Below are 14,018 nucleotides of genomic sequence, written 5' to 3'. Positions count from 1 at the left end.
ATTGATTACCGGTATATATTTCACATGCAAATGATGCTTGAGTTTTGATTGTTGAATACGTTTTATTCTTGTCTTATAGCACATTTTTGATCGATACTTGGTGAGGTGGGTACAGTACCTTAATATTCAAATAAAATACCATACCGTAAACGGCCTATAAATAGCCTACTACTGTGTTGACATTTCTGAAAATGAGAAAATGTATGAACAATGATTTAATCTTTATAATTTCTGTAATAATTATTAACGTTCTTGACAACAAAGTCATCAAAATCATGTATCCATCTACAAAATATCAGCATAATATTATAAATCCTACCTGAAGTTGAGTGTAGAATGTAAGCTTAAATTTCATGGATTGGGTGTTATTACCTAGGCTTAGGCTATATTGGCAATGGTCATTCACACGCCTTTTTTCAACACAATCAGAGATTTTCATTAAAAAAAATCTATTAAACTACCTACTAGGTTGTAATAAAAGTTTAAAAGAGACAATAATGCTATAAATAGTGTTATATAGGGTTTTTATATATATATATATATAAAACACTTATAAAGTGCTATATATAACACTTTGATATATATAACACATAATGCTATAAATAGTGTTACATAGTTTGGTCATATATTTTTTACTTTCCTTGTCCTATTACCATAGTTAAGGGAAGTATTGCTTTTCGAAAAAATAAGGTACCCCAATTTCTATACGTTTCAAGGTCCCCTGAGTCCAAAAAAGTGGTTTTTGGGTATTGCTGGTCTGTATGTGTGTGTGTGTGTGTGTGTATGAGTGTATGTGCGACTGTGTACACGATATCTCATCTTCCAATAAACGGAATGACTTGAAATTTGGAACTTAAGGTCCTTACAATATAAGGATCCGACACGAACAATTTCGATCCAATGCAATTCAAGATGGCGGCTAAAATGTTGTCAAAAAAAGGGGTTTTCGCGATTTTCTCGAAAACAGCTCCAACGATTTTGATCAAATTCATACCTAAATTAGTCATTGATAAGCTCTATCAACTGCCATAAGTACCATATCTGTAAAAATTCCAGGAGCTCCGCCCCATTTATGCAAAGATTGATTATAGATTCCCAATTATCAGGCTTCAGATACAATTTAAACAAAAAATTCCAAGTGGGAAAGATTGAGCATGAAAATTTCTACAATTAATGTCCAGTAACATTTTCACCTAAAATTTATAATAAGCTCGAAATTCGAGAAAATGTTATTATTTCAATTGCAAACTGTTGGCAACTGTTGATTCTATTAAATCATTCACTATGAAGAGATAGCAGACTTCGTGTCTCCAGCGTTATTGTCCTGTCACCAGCTGGCTTGGATCTTTGAAGAGTAGACTTTAGATGCGCGTGAACACTAGCGTCTGGTGATAAATTTTCATAACGGCAAGGAAAGTTGTGTGAGTGCGCCACACCAGATTTTTTACAGCATGCAATAATAATATTTTCATTGTTTTTTGAAACTCTTGATTGAATTGAAATGAAGTAAAAAAAGAACTTATCTTTGACCGCTGCTTTTAGTGTTGATGCGACTGGTTAAATACCAATAATTTCATCAGATTTTTATTTGAATCCTTGTATGATTCAAATAATTCTTGATTATTGTATGATTCATTCAGTTCACAATTTTATGCGTACCGGTAGCCTATTTATTTGTTTCTATTTTAATAAATTATTTTTTTTCTTTATTGAATATCCATTATTTTTTTACTTGTTGAATATATCACAAATGTAAACTTTAAAATATAAATTCCGTATTTTTAAAACTCATTAATATGGCTAAGTTCAATTCCTCCACCACAACCCTCAAATTTTGAGAGTTTACTGTTTGAACATAATTTAGTTTGATGATGCAGCACACAACGAAACGGTCGTCACTAACATGAGTTTTAAAAATATTTCTTCTTTAAAGTTTACATGTGTGATATATAATAATAAAATGTATTTGAATTGAAATTTTGATATATTATTGGATGAGGTTGCTCTTTGTATTAACTGTACATAGTAATAAGCCTTATCTACACCAAGTGCGCTATGCAAAATATTACTGTGAAAACGACATTATAAACAATCAAGTACAGCAGTAGGCTACCTACGAAGGCTAGTCAATATGCAAGGTTTATTGCGATAGACTCTTCATACCTTGGTCAATAAGAGTAATATGGTTTTTAGAACTCAATTATTATTTAATTAAATCATATTTAATAAGAGTTTTTATTTAAATCCTCAGTGAATTCTATACCTACAAAAAGTTATTGTAAAATTCTATAATAAAAGTTATTGAATGTCAAAATTTGAGGCTCGATTTTTATTCATATAGATTATTGGTAACTGTAAATAAAACAGCTCAGTTATTGAATAACTAAAATTTATTGCAAATGCTCTCTATGAAACAACATCAATAAACTTAATTTATATTTATTTACAAATGAAACTCACTTTATCAATGATTGATTACATTAGTAAGTATATATCTTGTTTATTCAAAACCAAATATAAAAGCTCATTTTATAAAATGACATTATAGTAAGTTACCCTTTCTTTGAAAAGTTTTTATATTTTAACATAAAATAATAGATAAAAAACACAAACCACAACTACTAGTTTCAATGTTTTACATAATCTTCATAAATACATTATTATATTGTTTACATATCTGTACTAATATAATAACATTTTGTTTTAGTGGGCTAATATTATCAATTATTTAGATCCTTCGAGTTCATTAATGTATAAATTTGCAAAATAACCTGAAAGTGGTAATCTCATTGCCAAACCTACCATGGAAATGCAAGATAGAAAAATCTATTTTTTAATTTTATCAATAAAATAAGTACCTATCCCTGAATACATACATTTTAAGAAAATACAAGCTTATTTTTATACTTTACTGAATGGCCATCACGCTTTTATGCCTCTTTACACATTAGCTAACCATGATTCTAGTTTTCTCATTGAATCATAAAATAAGTTAAAATCTATGAAAAACGTGGTAATGAATTTGAAATATGATACAATTGTGAGAAAACCTTACAGATTGTTTGTTAATGTGAAAGCGGTTTCAATCGGACTTTTGACCGGCACTATTGAACTTGTCTACAATGATCAAGCTCAATGATGGTGGTTTACCATTCATACAATCTATCATACCTACTTCCATCAACATACATCTCTCACACTAAGGAGAACACACTTGAAATGATTTACAAAAAAGATAAGTTAGTAATTTAGTTTTCTCTAAAACATGAATAAAATCTTATTAGACATTATACAGACGAATTACACACTATTTGTTTAGTAGAACTGCTTCAATCAACTGCTTGTGTGGATTTTCAGTCGTCAAAAAATGTTTTTAATAAAAAGCTATACAATTTCCTGTAATATTAATGATTTATGAAACTTTATTGCCACTCAATACGGAACAAACTGCCGGCTAGCGAATTACGAAATTCGTGTTAGCAGACTTATTAGTAAACCAGAGATGATATATTCATATAAAAAGAACAATTTGACCCAGACATTTCAATCGGGGTTTGATCGGACTTTGGACCGGCACTAATGAACTTGTCTACGAGACCAAATTGACTGAGAACGTTCAAAATAGGTACAGAGGTCCATCTCATATTATATTCTTTGCTTTGAAGTCATTTTTTTCAAGAACAACAGGACTTGAAAAAGTAAACCCGAAACTCTATACACAGGTTCAGCTTAGCTAAGTTCAGACGTTGCTTAATTAAAGAGTTTGTTTCCCACAGTTTTTCATTGAGTTTGCAATGCATTTCTCTAAATTTCTTAAAGAAATATTTTTAATTCATAGGATTAGATACATAATTGAAATCAACCGGAGATTGAATCAAGCCTGAAAGACTCTTTTGACCTTGGATCGAAGGAAGTGCAAGCCAAATGGAAAATGCAGAATGCTGAGGAAACGCAGAAAAATGCTTGATAACTCATGAAAAACGCTGAAACCCGCCTTTTTTGGGTCGTATCATTGGTATTAGTTCTAAACCCTTTTAATACAATATTTCTACACCTCAGCTGAACTTCTCAACCAAATTCGAAAATTTGCTGTTTATCTGTTCTCCAAAAAGTTTAGAATACGCAGAAAATGCTAATTTTAGGTGTAAGTTGATTTTTTTGTTGAATCTCCACGGCAATCAAATCTCATTTCCCCCACCCGAAATCAAATCCTGGCTACGTGCCACCAGACTGATCAAATTATTTGCATCTCAAAACGCAAGAAGACAGAGACAGATGAAATTTTGTGTGTAGTAGTGGAGGTGATATTGTGGTAGATGATATTCATATCAAATAAAAATACTAGAAATTATCACAACTACCTACTTATTTCAAATAAATTAAAATAAATGGTTGTGAAATTTCTGCAACTGCAAAATATTGATAGAATGACATAATATAAAATAATTATCCAATGAAGTACCGTATATAATACTTTTTAATTTTTTTTTCAAAACATGAAAAATTGCGAAAGTAACAATGAATTGTTAATCTACATAAATGCATTATTATTCACGAAAGCACACATGTTTTGTAATGTACAAAATTATACAATGGAAGTGGGATAACCTATGGTAATGGTAAAACGATGTGTACGGTGTCAAACTATAGGATAACATGTTCACTACTGTCTTTGCAGAATGAGGAACAACACACACGATGAACTGTCCCTGCGGTCTTTGTGACATATTTTCGTGCCTGAAATGAAATAAAAATAAATTATTTTCAAAAACTCCAATTGATTGGAATGAAAAGAATACCACAAGGAATAACAGAAGTAATGAGTTATACAAAAATGTTGTCACACAATAGTCCAGTCACATATACATTGGTGCTTGCAATTAATATTGTAGTTCTGATTTTTCAATATATCTTTTGGATACATGAGAGAAGTCCATAACCAATTTCTTCAAGCAAAGGAAATTTCATTAATTTCCTTGTGATAGATACAGAACATCGTATTTTGGGTTCATTTTCCAGTTTTCAGCTATTTCTGCCAAATCCAGTAATCAGACAGAAAAATTGGTTCTCGCCCTTTTACAGATAAAATGGGATCATGCAGAACTCTCCATCTCCTTACTACAAATCGTAACTTTGACTACTTTCAACTGACTACAATTTTCCAATGCCTAAACATGACTATTTTACCTCTCGATCCAACTCATCATACTAATGAATCAGACACACTCATTGACCTTCTCATTGTTAGTGATCCCAATGAGGTTGTTCAAGCAGGCCAAATCTCAGTCCCAGCTATTTCTAGACATGATTTGATCTACTGTGTACTTTCCCATAAGATACCCAAGCCAGAACAGAAAATTATCACTTATAGAGACTTCAAAAACTTTGATGAAGCCGCCTTCCTGACTGATGTGGCTCAGACTCCATGGCATCAAATTGAAGCATTACCCTCAGTTGATGACATGGTCAAGACTTTCGAGAATTGGACTTTGGCTTTGTATGACAAACATGCACCTTATGTGACAAGGAGGATTAATAGAAAACGACGAGTACCGTGGATGACTGAAGACATACTTAAGATGATGGGACGTAGAGACAAAGCACATAGAAAATTTAAAAAGACATTTGACTTGGACAGTTTGATAGAGTATAGGAGCCTTAGAAATAGGGTTAAACAGGAATTACGGAACTCAAAGATTAGGTACTTGAATTCGTTTATGACAAACAATAGACAAGACTCTAAATCACTTTGGCAGGGAATAAAAGAATTCGGGCTTGGCAAAGAGAAATCGAATCCACAAATTGACTTACCATTGAATAATATAAATGACCATTTCGTTTCACACTCTAACCAACGCGACGAAGTTGTCATTGCTAATCACATTGATGATCTTGAAGAGCAGGTTACAAACTTAGATTTACCAATCACTGATCAATTTCATTTCCATCCAATCTCAGAAGAAGACACTTTCAGAGCAATTCAACGTATTCATAGTAATGCTATGGGTGTAGACAAAATTCCTATTAAATTTATCAAGAAGATGTATTTGCTGTTTTACCAACCATTACATACATTTTCAACAAGTCACTTGAAGAAGGCATTTTCCCTGAAAACTGGAAGTTTGCTCTGGTTCGCCCTCTAAATAAAGTTCCATCACCCAATAAAGTTGAGGATTTTAGACCAATCAGTATTTTACCTGCATTGTCCAAAGTGCTAGAAAGACTCATTCATGCTCAAGTTGTAAAATTTCTAGACAACAATAGTAAGCTTCATAACTTTCAATCAGGCTTTAGAAAATTCCATTCAACTGAGACAGCTCTGCTTCGTGTCACTGATGATATAAGGTTAGCTATGGACCAAAGAAAATGCACCATCCTCACCCTATTTGATTTTTCTAAAGCATTCGATACTGTTGATCATACAGTCCTTCTGAATAAGTTGGCTATTCTTGGTTTCAGTCACAACTCGTTAGTTTGGTTTAAATCCTATCTATTAGGTAGGAAACAATGTGTATCTGTCGGTGACAAAAAGTCAACTTGGAAAAACGTTATGCATGGAGTACCACAAGGTTCAATTTTAGGCCCTCTCCTCTTCACTTTGTATGCTAATGACCTTTCTTCCATTATCAAATTCTCCAGTTTCCATACTTATGCAGACGACCTTCAAATCTATTTAAGCTGTCCCATAACAAAAATTAATGAAACAGTTGGAATAATGAATCAGGATATCAATTCGATAGTGGAATGGACAAAGAAAAATGGCCTTAAGCTTAATCCCATCAAAACACAACCCATTATAATTGGATATTCTCGTCTTATAAACAATATTGACCTTGAATCGATTCACAAAATTAGTGTAGACGGTAATGACATTCCTTACTGTAGCTCAGTTAAAAATTTAGGCATTATTATGAATAATACTCTTGACTGGTCAGAACAAGTGAACAAAACTTGTAAAAAGGTATTCTCAGCCATGCATGCATTGAAGAAAATGCACGATATCCTCCCTAGAAACATTAAATTATTATTGGTTAAATCTCTCATCTTCCACATTTAATGTATTGTAATTCTGTTCTTAACGATATGCAAGTCACTCTGAATGATAAACTACAGCGTTGCCAAAATTATTGTCTACGTTTCGTCTACTCTCTCCAACGCCATGATCATATCACCCCAGCCCACATTGCTAGTTCAACATTAAAGCTTCCCGATCAGAGGCTTTTTCGAATAGTCAAGCTTGTTAGAGATATCTTGATATACGGTAATCCGAACTATTTTAAAGATGATTTCAAATTTGTCTCTGAAGGTAGGAGGATAGATGCTTCACATACTAGAACCGGAGAAAGTACTTTAAGGATACCCAATCATCGAACTACTATTTTCACAAAATCCTTCTTAGTCAGTGCCTGTCGTGCATGGAATGCACTTCCTGTTTCTATCAGGTCCATCGAGAGCCGAGCGAGCTTCATCCTAACTTTAAAAAAACATCTTTTGGAACAAATGACTGAAACTGTCCGGCCCTAGAACGATCACATGACATCCATCCCCCACCCATCCCACAAATACAAACCTCTAAACCATGTTATAGAACGAATTGTATATATATATATATATATATTATATAAACTCATGTTATTTCAATTATCCACTGCATAATGCTGTATATTACTGAAAGTTGATAACCCTGATCTACTTTCAGCCTACTTCATTTTCTTAATCAATTATTTGATCTTATCTACCTAAATAATTATTTTACTCTATCAATTTTCTGTTTTTTTTCTCTTTAATATTCATATTGATTAAAACTTTTACAATATTTCCATTAATGAATAAATCCTTAGTTTAAATAACGAAATTAACGTTTTGGTAGAGAGTTAGTGGGGAGGATATTTTTAATATTCTTTCCGAAGAATGGACATTGATATGTCCAAAGCTCCGCCAATTTATGTAGATGCATAACAATATGATTATTATCTATAGTTATTAAATTACAAACTGCTTTTTCATATCATATACAGTTCAATAATTATTTTCTTAGTCTATATTATGTAAATTCATCTATAATTTTGCTGTATTGTAAGCTATTGTATATAAGTGTATAAGCCAGTATATATTGTAATCTACATAAATAAAGTACTCAATCAATCAATCAATCAATCAATCAATCTCCAATGAGTAATAATTTATCAAAAATGTGTAAAATTAAAACAAAAAATCAATTCTGATGAATTTTAGGTTTTGATCAACAATATCTTCCGATTGTTACCATTCACATATATAATTCAAAATTCCTCTGGGAGTATTTTTGTGCTTTAGAATCTAAGATCAGGTAGAGCGCTTCATCTCATATAGATTTCCAGGTACACCGGACAACAATGCTCATCGTATTGTGAAAAACACCTAATTTTCAGCTTCAACCATCATCACCAACTACATTGTCCAGCACAATGACAGAAGTTAATGATATTATGTTCTATGAGAATCATCTGTTAGATGCACTTAATTTCATTCACTATTGGAGAGGCGCGCATAAGGACAACTCAAGGATCAAAATTTCAACTCTTTGTCACCTTTAAATTTGGAAGAAAAATAGCACAAGGACTACTGTACCTTATTATTTTATCTATCAATGTTATTACATTAGTGTCATTTGCATTGTAAATAAAAATAAAAATAAATTTATAACTTTTGACACAATGCTCAGATTTCATCTTACTACACTTCATTCTTCTCGACTCGTCAAGGCGGTCCAACATCATGCATCATAAGTCAAATTCGGTTGAGAAATGGAAAAATTGTTGTTGAGTGTACTTAGCCCATATTCCAATACACAAAAAATGGCCAATTTCTATCTTTTATTGCAAAAAATAGCAGGTAGAACAATTTGAAATGAATTACCTCTCACTCATTGCAAGCTTTTATTCATAAGACTGAGAATTATGAATTTACCATGTATTTTCATATACACATGCTTGTTGTTTGTGAAGTCTAATTTAAATGTATTTTCCAGTCATAATAATGTCCACTCTCATTACACACTGAATTGATTAAAGATCTGAAATGAATTTTACTATTATAGATCTAGTCATACTAGTTTTAAGGCCCGAGTAAGCATATTTTACAATCACCTACCGTTAGGGAATTACTTGAGAAGGAATACAAGAGAAAAATTAAAAAGTTCCTATTGAAGAAATGTTTTTATAGTCTTGAACAGTATTTTAGCATTAGGTTGAACAGCATGTGATAATTTTTCATATAAAGTGAAAAGATGTGATTTTTAAGTAAATTTACAGTGCCTGTACAATATTTTATATAATGTGTCTTGGGCAATGAATAGGCCTAAAATTTGAATTTGAGCGCGACCAGCTTTGTTAGTAGTTGTACAATAACGGTTTTTTTAGTCTATAGCTGATTAATGTCTTCTTAGTTGTTAGGTGTGGTTTCTAATATTGACTCCACGAAATGGAAGTCGTTGAACAAATCGAAATTAATGGTCTACCGGCCCGTGTGTACCCAGGAAACAAACAATTAGTAGGGAACATCTACAAAACCCACCAATGGAGAACGGTCCTGTCTCAAAAATTTGTTTTGGAGACACCAACAATAATTATGAATGTTCCAGGCGGCCTCCAATAGGAGATCAAGGCAGTATTCTAATGTTAGAATGCAAAACTCTAAAAAAGTAAATTCGTGTGGCTTTTGTTGGTGGGGAGTCTCTTGCGGGAAGGTCTCACCGCCTGAATATATTTAAGCCGTCAATGGGCCTTACGACTGTCTTACTTCAGCCAATACTTCAACAATTTAGCGTGCCCATCTGATAAAACGATAATGCGAAACTCTATTATTATTGGTATTGAAAGCAATTTGTAATTTGCATACAGCATCGACAGGAAAACAAACATGATTTGATAGGTTGATAATTACAAGAAAGCTCACCTGATAATTGATACGGTGATCACCAGCCATAAACTAGCAAGATAGACCCAGCAGAAAGTTTCAACAATAGCTCAATCAGCCTGTTATTCTCTGAAAAAAGAAAAATAACTGTTTCTAGACCTGCTAAGAGTTTATATGACAATACAGTAGGCTACCTGTATCATACGTATTCAATGATTCTTTTATAAAATCCGTTCTCAAAACCTATTTTTTGGATTTGGTTTTGAGGTGTTCAATCCTGAGTGAGACAGGAGTCAGGTGTTATAACGTGAAGCTTTATATGCAACCTAAAGCATGCTATATAATGCAAAGCCTATAAAGAGCAAAAAAGAAAAGATTGATTCTTTATTGATTGATACACTAAGTACATCATCAAAATGGTAGGAAAAGAAAATATAAGTTAACATTGTGCTATTCCTCTCCCAGATTTAGTTAAGGTTAGACACATAGTCCAAAATAGGATAAGTCTTGTAGTTGTTCACTACAAGATAATAGGTAACTTAGATGATAGGTAACTTGTATTGTTCAATATTCTGACAAATTCTACTCCTCCATCAACTTCTAAAATGCAATAGGCTACTTGCCCTACTTGAATAAACTCTATTGAAAAAATAGAAGATGCATAGCCTATAGATTACATTTTGATCTTGTTCAATGGCTATTAAATAATTATGTTTGTATTAATTTTGTTTATCTTTAGATTGACTAATAACTACTGTATTCCTAGCATACTTTATTTCTGTAGGCTGAAAGATACAGCAGATTATAATAATCCTAATTTTATTATTTACATGTTTTATCAATATTTTTCAGTGGGTAGGTAGCCTATTCAGTAATTCAGTATATTCAGTCCATGACCGGCAGTCGCCAGACAGACTTCGTCAAAATATAAAACAATCAAAACACAAATAAAGAGATGGCCGCAGATAGGTTGTTTCGTGTGGCTCTGTAGATGGACTGCCATAGTAACTCATTAAACAATCTCAAACTGGTCTACAAGTCCACTGGTCTCATCATCTCTCAATGAGTAGAGAGGGTAGTTGATAAGTTTTTCTCGAACCAGCCTACAAAACTTCCCATACTCCAGCTCACGAACACAAATTGACAGTGTGTTAAAAATTTTTAGCATCCAATTATTTAATATTCAAGATAACAGTATCTAAGTTTTCTAATCAGGTCCCGATATGTTGTAGCCTATCTGAGTATGGATAGGCAAAAATTTTAAGTGACAAGCATTTACGTTATTACTTATCCAGTGTAAGTTATTCGCCACGGTCCATAGATCGGAGAATCGTTTGGTTTTATTAAAATTAAAAGTGACTGTTCTGTATAATAGCAATACTTGCTTTGAAGGTACATTTCAGATGTTAATATTTAAAAATTATTTCAAATAGGGCCTAGGCAATATTATTTTAATCTTACCTGGTACAGTGATGAATAGCCTAATCATACTATTAATCGTTTCAACTTTCTGTTTTAAACGAATCATCAATATTATGTCTTTGTGTTTGATAAGTCTTCTGCTAAAGAAGGGCTTATTTATAAGGATAAACCTACCAAGTTATGAATAATTTTGTATCTACTGTACTTTGTTACATCTTAACCTGACTGTTCAGTTTGTTGATAAAACATAACCTAATCTCATTCTTACAATCATGCTAAACATAACCTGAAAAATGATCAGTTGAAGTTTTAAACCGTTATGTTGGTCAAGCTGGTTACGTTTGGTCTATTTGCGTTTTCTCTTTCGTTAAGATCATTCCATTATGTCATAATCTATCTCACCTTATCATGTTCATAACCTCACTAAATAGGATCCTTTTTCATCCTTTGAAACCCTTAGAGGCAAATATCTCAAATTCCGTTCTTAGTGCGCGTCTAGCATGTTTGAAGAATATTTGTGGAGAGTTTTAAGTCTGTAGGCCAATTAGTTTGAGCTGTAGTGTGATTTTACATGAAATTTTCAAAAAATCTCCTGGACCCCTGTCTGTTCCTGGTCGGATTTTTTCTGCATGGATCTATTTTTTTCGTAGCTTGACAAAAAAGTTCCTCATGACTTTGCTGTGCAATAAGCGGTTAAAAAGTACATAATTTTTTGGGGGCCCCAGCTCCCACAGGGAGGAAAATTTCTGAAAATCCTTTCTTAGTGGATGTTTTGAGGCTATCATAAACAATTGTGCAAAATTTCAATTTTGTAGGCTCAGTAGTTTTGGCTGTGGTGTGATTTTAGTCTGTCGGGGCTTAGCCTTTTATATATATAGAGAGAGAAGAAGATTCATCATAAATCAGCTGTCTAGTGGACTATAATACTACCCGTTCAAAAACATCGAACATCTTGAAAATGTATCTTTTCATCAACGTTAGTAGCAGACTATAATACTACAAGTTCAAAAACATCGAACATCTTGAAAATGTATCTTTCCATCAACGTTGTAGATAGTTGCAGCCAGACCTGATAACAGCGCTCACACTCACATTCCTCACACTCACCATTAGGATTATTCATCACCGTAACTCCACAGATCACATCATCTACATCTTATTGATGTGTTCAGTGAATTTTTTGAACTAGTGATTTTAAAATAGTGAAGGGAGCCGAACTGTCAAGGCATACAGGATGCACTCGAATCAAGAGACTTTTTCATTTAGGTTAAGTTTTATCAGTTTCATCCCCATTTTCCCCATCATGTGTCGTTCTGAGGTCTGTTCACGATTGGTCTGCTGCTTCCATGATGCCTCTCACTGACACGTCAGCTCGCTCGCCCTCAAGTAGGTATGATTATTTCAATAATAGTAATAATGACGCAGGTATGTTTCTAGCAAATAAGCTCCACTCTTCCAAAAAACTTTTCAAGGCTGCTCACCTTAACGTCCAATCCCTCAGCTGCCACATTGATGAACTCAGAGCAATCTTCCGTTTTCAGGACTTCAATATAATTGGAATTTCCGAATCATTTTTGAAGCCTAGTATTTCATCAAATTTTGTTGCATTACCTGGATATAATCTTTTCCGGAATGATAGATTGAATAAAGCTTGTGGGGGTGTAGCAATTTATGTGAAGGATGGTATCAAAACAAAAGTTTTAATCACATCTAAACAAGAGTATTGTTCCAGACCAGAGTTTATGCTACTTGAATTATCCTTATCTAGTACTGATAAATTACTCGTTGGTATCTGTTATCGGCCACCAAAAATAGGTCATTTTACAGATTTCGAATGTGCCTTGCTTTCTCTTATGCCTTGTTATAGCCATATACTAGTTATGGGGGATATGAACACCGACTTGAACATGACAAATCGTAACTTTGACTACTTTCAACTGACTACTATTTTCCAATGCCTAAACATGACTATTTTACCTCTCGATCCAACTCATCATACTAATGAATCTGACACACTCATTGACCTTCTCATTGTTAGTGATCCTAACGAGGTTGTTCAAGCAGGCCAAATCCCAGTCCCAGCTATTTCTGGACATGATTTGATCTACTGTGTTCTTTCCCATAAGATACCTAAGCCAGAACAGAAAATTATCACTTATTGAGACTTCAAAAACTTTGATGAAGCCGCCTTCCTGACTGATGTGGCTCAGACTCCATGGCATCAAATTGAAGCGTTACCCTCAGTTGATGACATGGTCAAGACTTTCGAGAATTGGACTTTGACTCTGTATGACAAACATGCACCTTATGTGACAAGGAGGATTAGTAGAAAACGACGAGTACCGTGGATGACTGAAGACATACTTAAGATGATGGGACGTAGAGACAAAGCACATGGAAAATTTAAAAAGACATTTGACTTGGATAGTTTGATAGAGTATAGGAGCCTTAGAAACAGAGTAAAACAGGAATTACGGAACTCAAAGATTAGGTACTTGAATTCGTTTATGACAAACAATAGACAAGACTCTAAATCACTTTGGCAGGGAATAAAAGAATTCGGGCTTGGCAAACAGAAATCGAAACCACAAATTGACTTACCATTGAACAATATAAATGATCATTTCGTTTCACACTCTAATCAACGCGACGAAGTTGTCATTGCTAATCATATAGATGATCTTGAAGAGCAGGTTACA

The 14,018-nt window shown here is 33.3% G+C and overlaps 1 protein-coding gene and 1 long non-coding RNA gene across 2 annotated transcripts in view; one reads left to right on the top strand and one right to left on the bottom strand.

The window, feature by feature from the left end:
• LOC111051551 (nephrin) overlaps nucleotides 1-14,018 on the top strand; it is an 807,626-nt gene that overhangs the window by 625,739 nt on the left and 167,869 nt on the right. The gene's annotated exons all lie outside the window — the stretch shown is intronic.
• Nucleotides 4,459-11,422, bottom strand: LOC120351141. The gene is made up of 3 exons (XR_005571190.1): nucleotides 11,359-11,422; nucleotides 9,937-10,026; nucleotides 4,459-4,737 (listed from the first exon to the last, which is right to left on the bottom strand). It is a non-coding gene; the product is annotated as an uncharacterized LOC120351141 (long non-coding RNA).

The sequence above is a fragment of the Nilaparvata lugens genome, chromosome 4 (genome assembly GCF_014356525.2).
Source record: "Nilaparvata lugens isolate BPH chromosome 4, ASM1435652v1, whole genome shotgun sequence".
Lineage (NCBI taxonomy): Eukaryota > Metazoa > Arthropoda > Insecta > Hemiptera > Delphacidae > Nilaparvata > Nilaparvata lugens.
The sequence above is the reverse complement of the archived record's forward strand: the minus strand, read 5'-3'. Positions and strand labels throughout refer to the sequence as shown.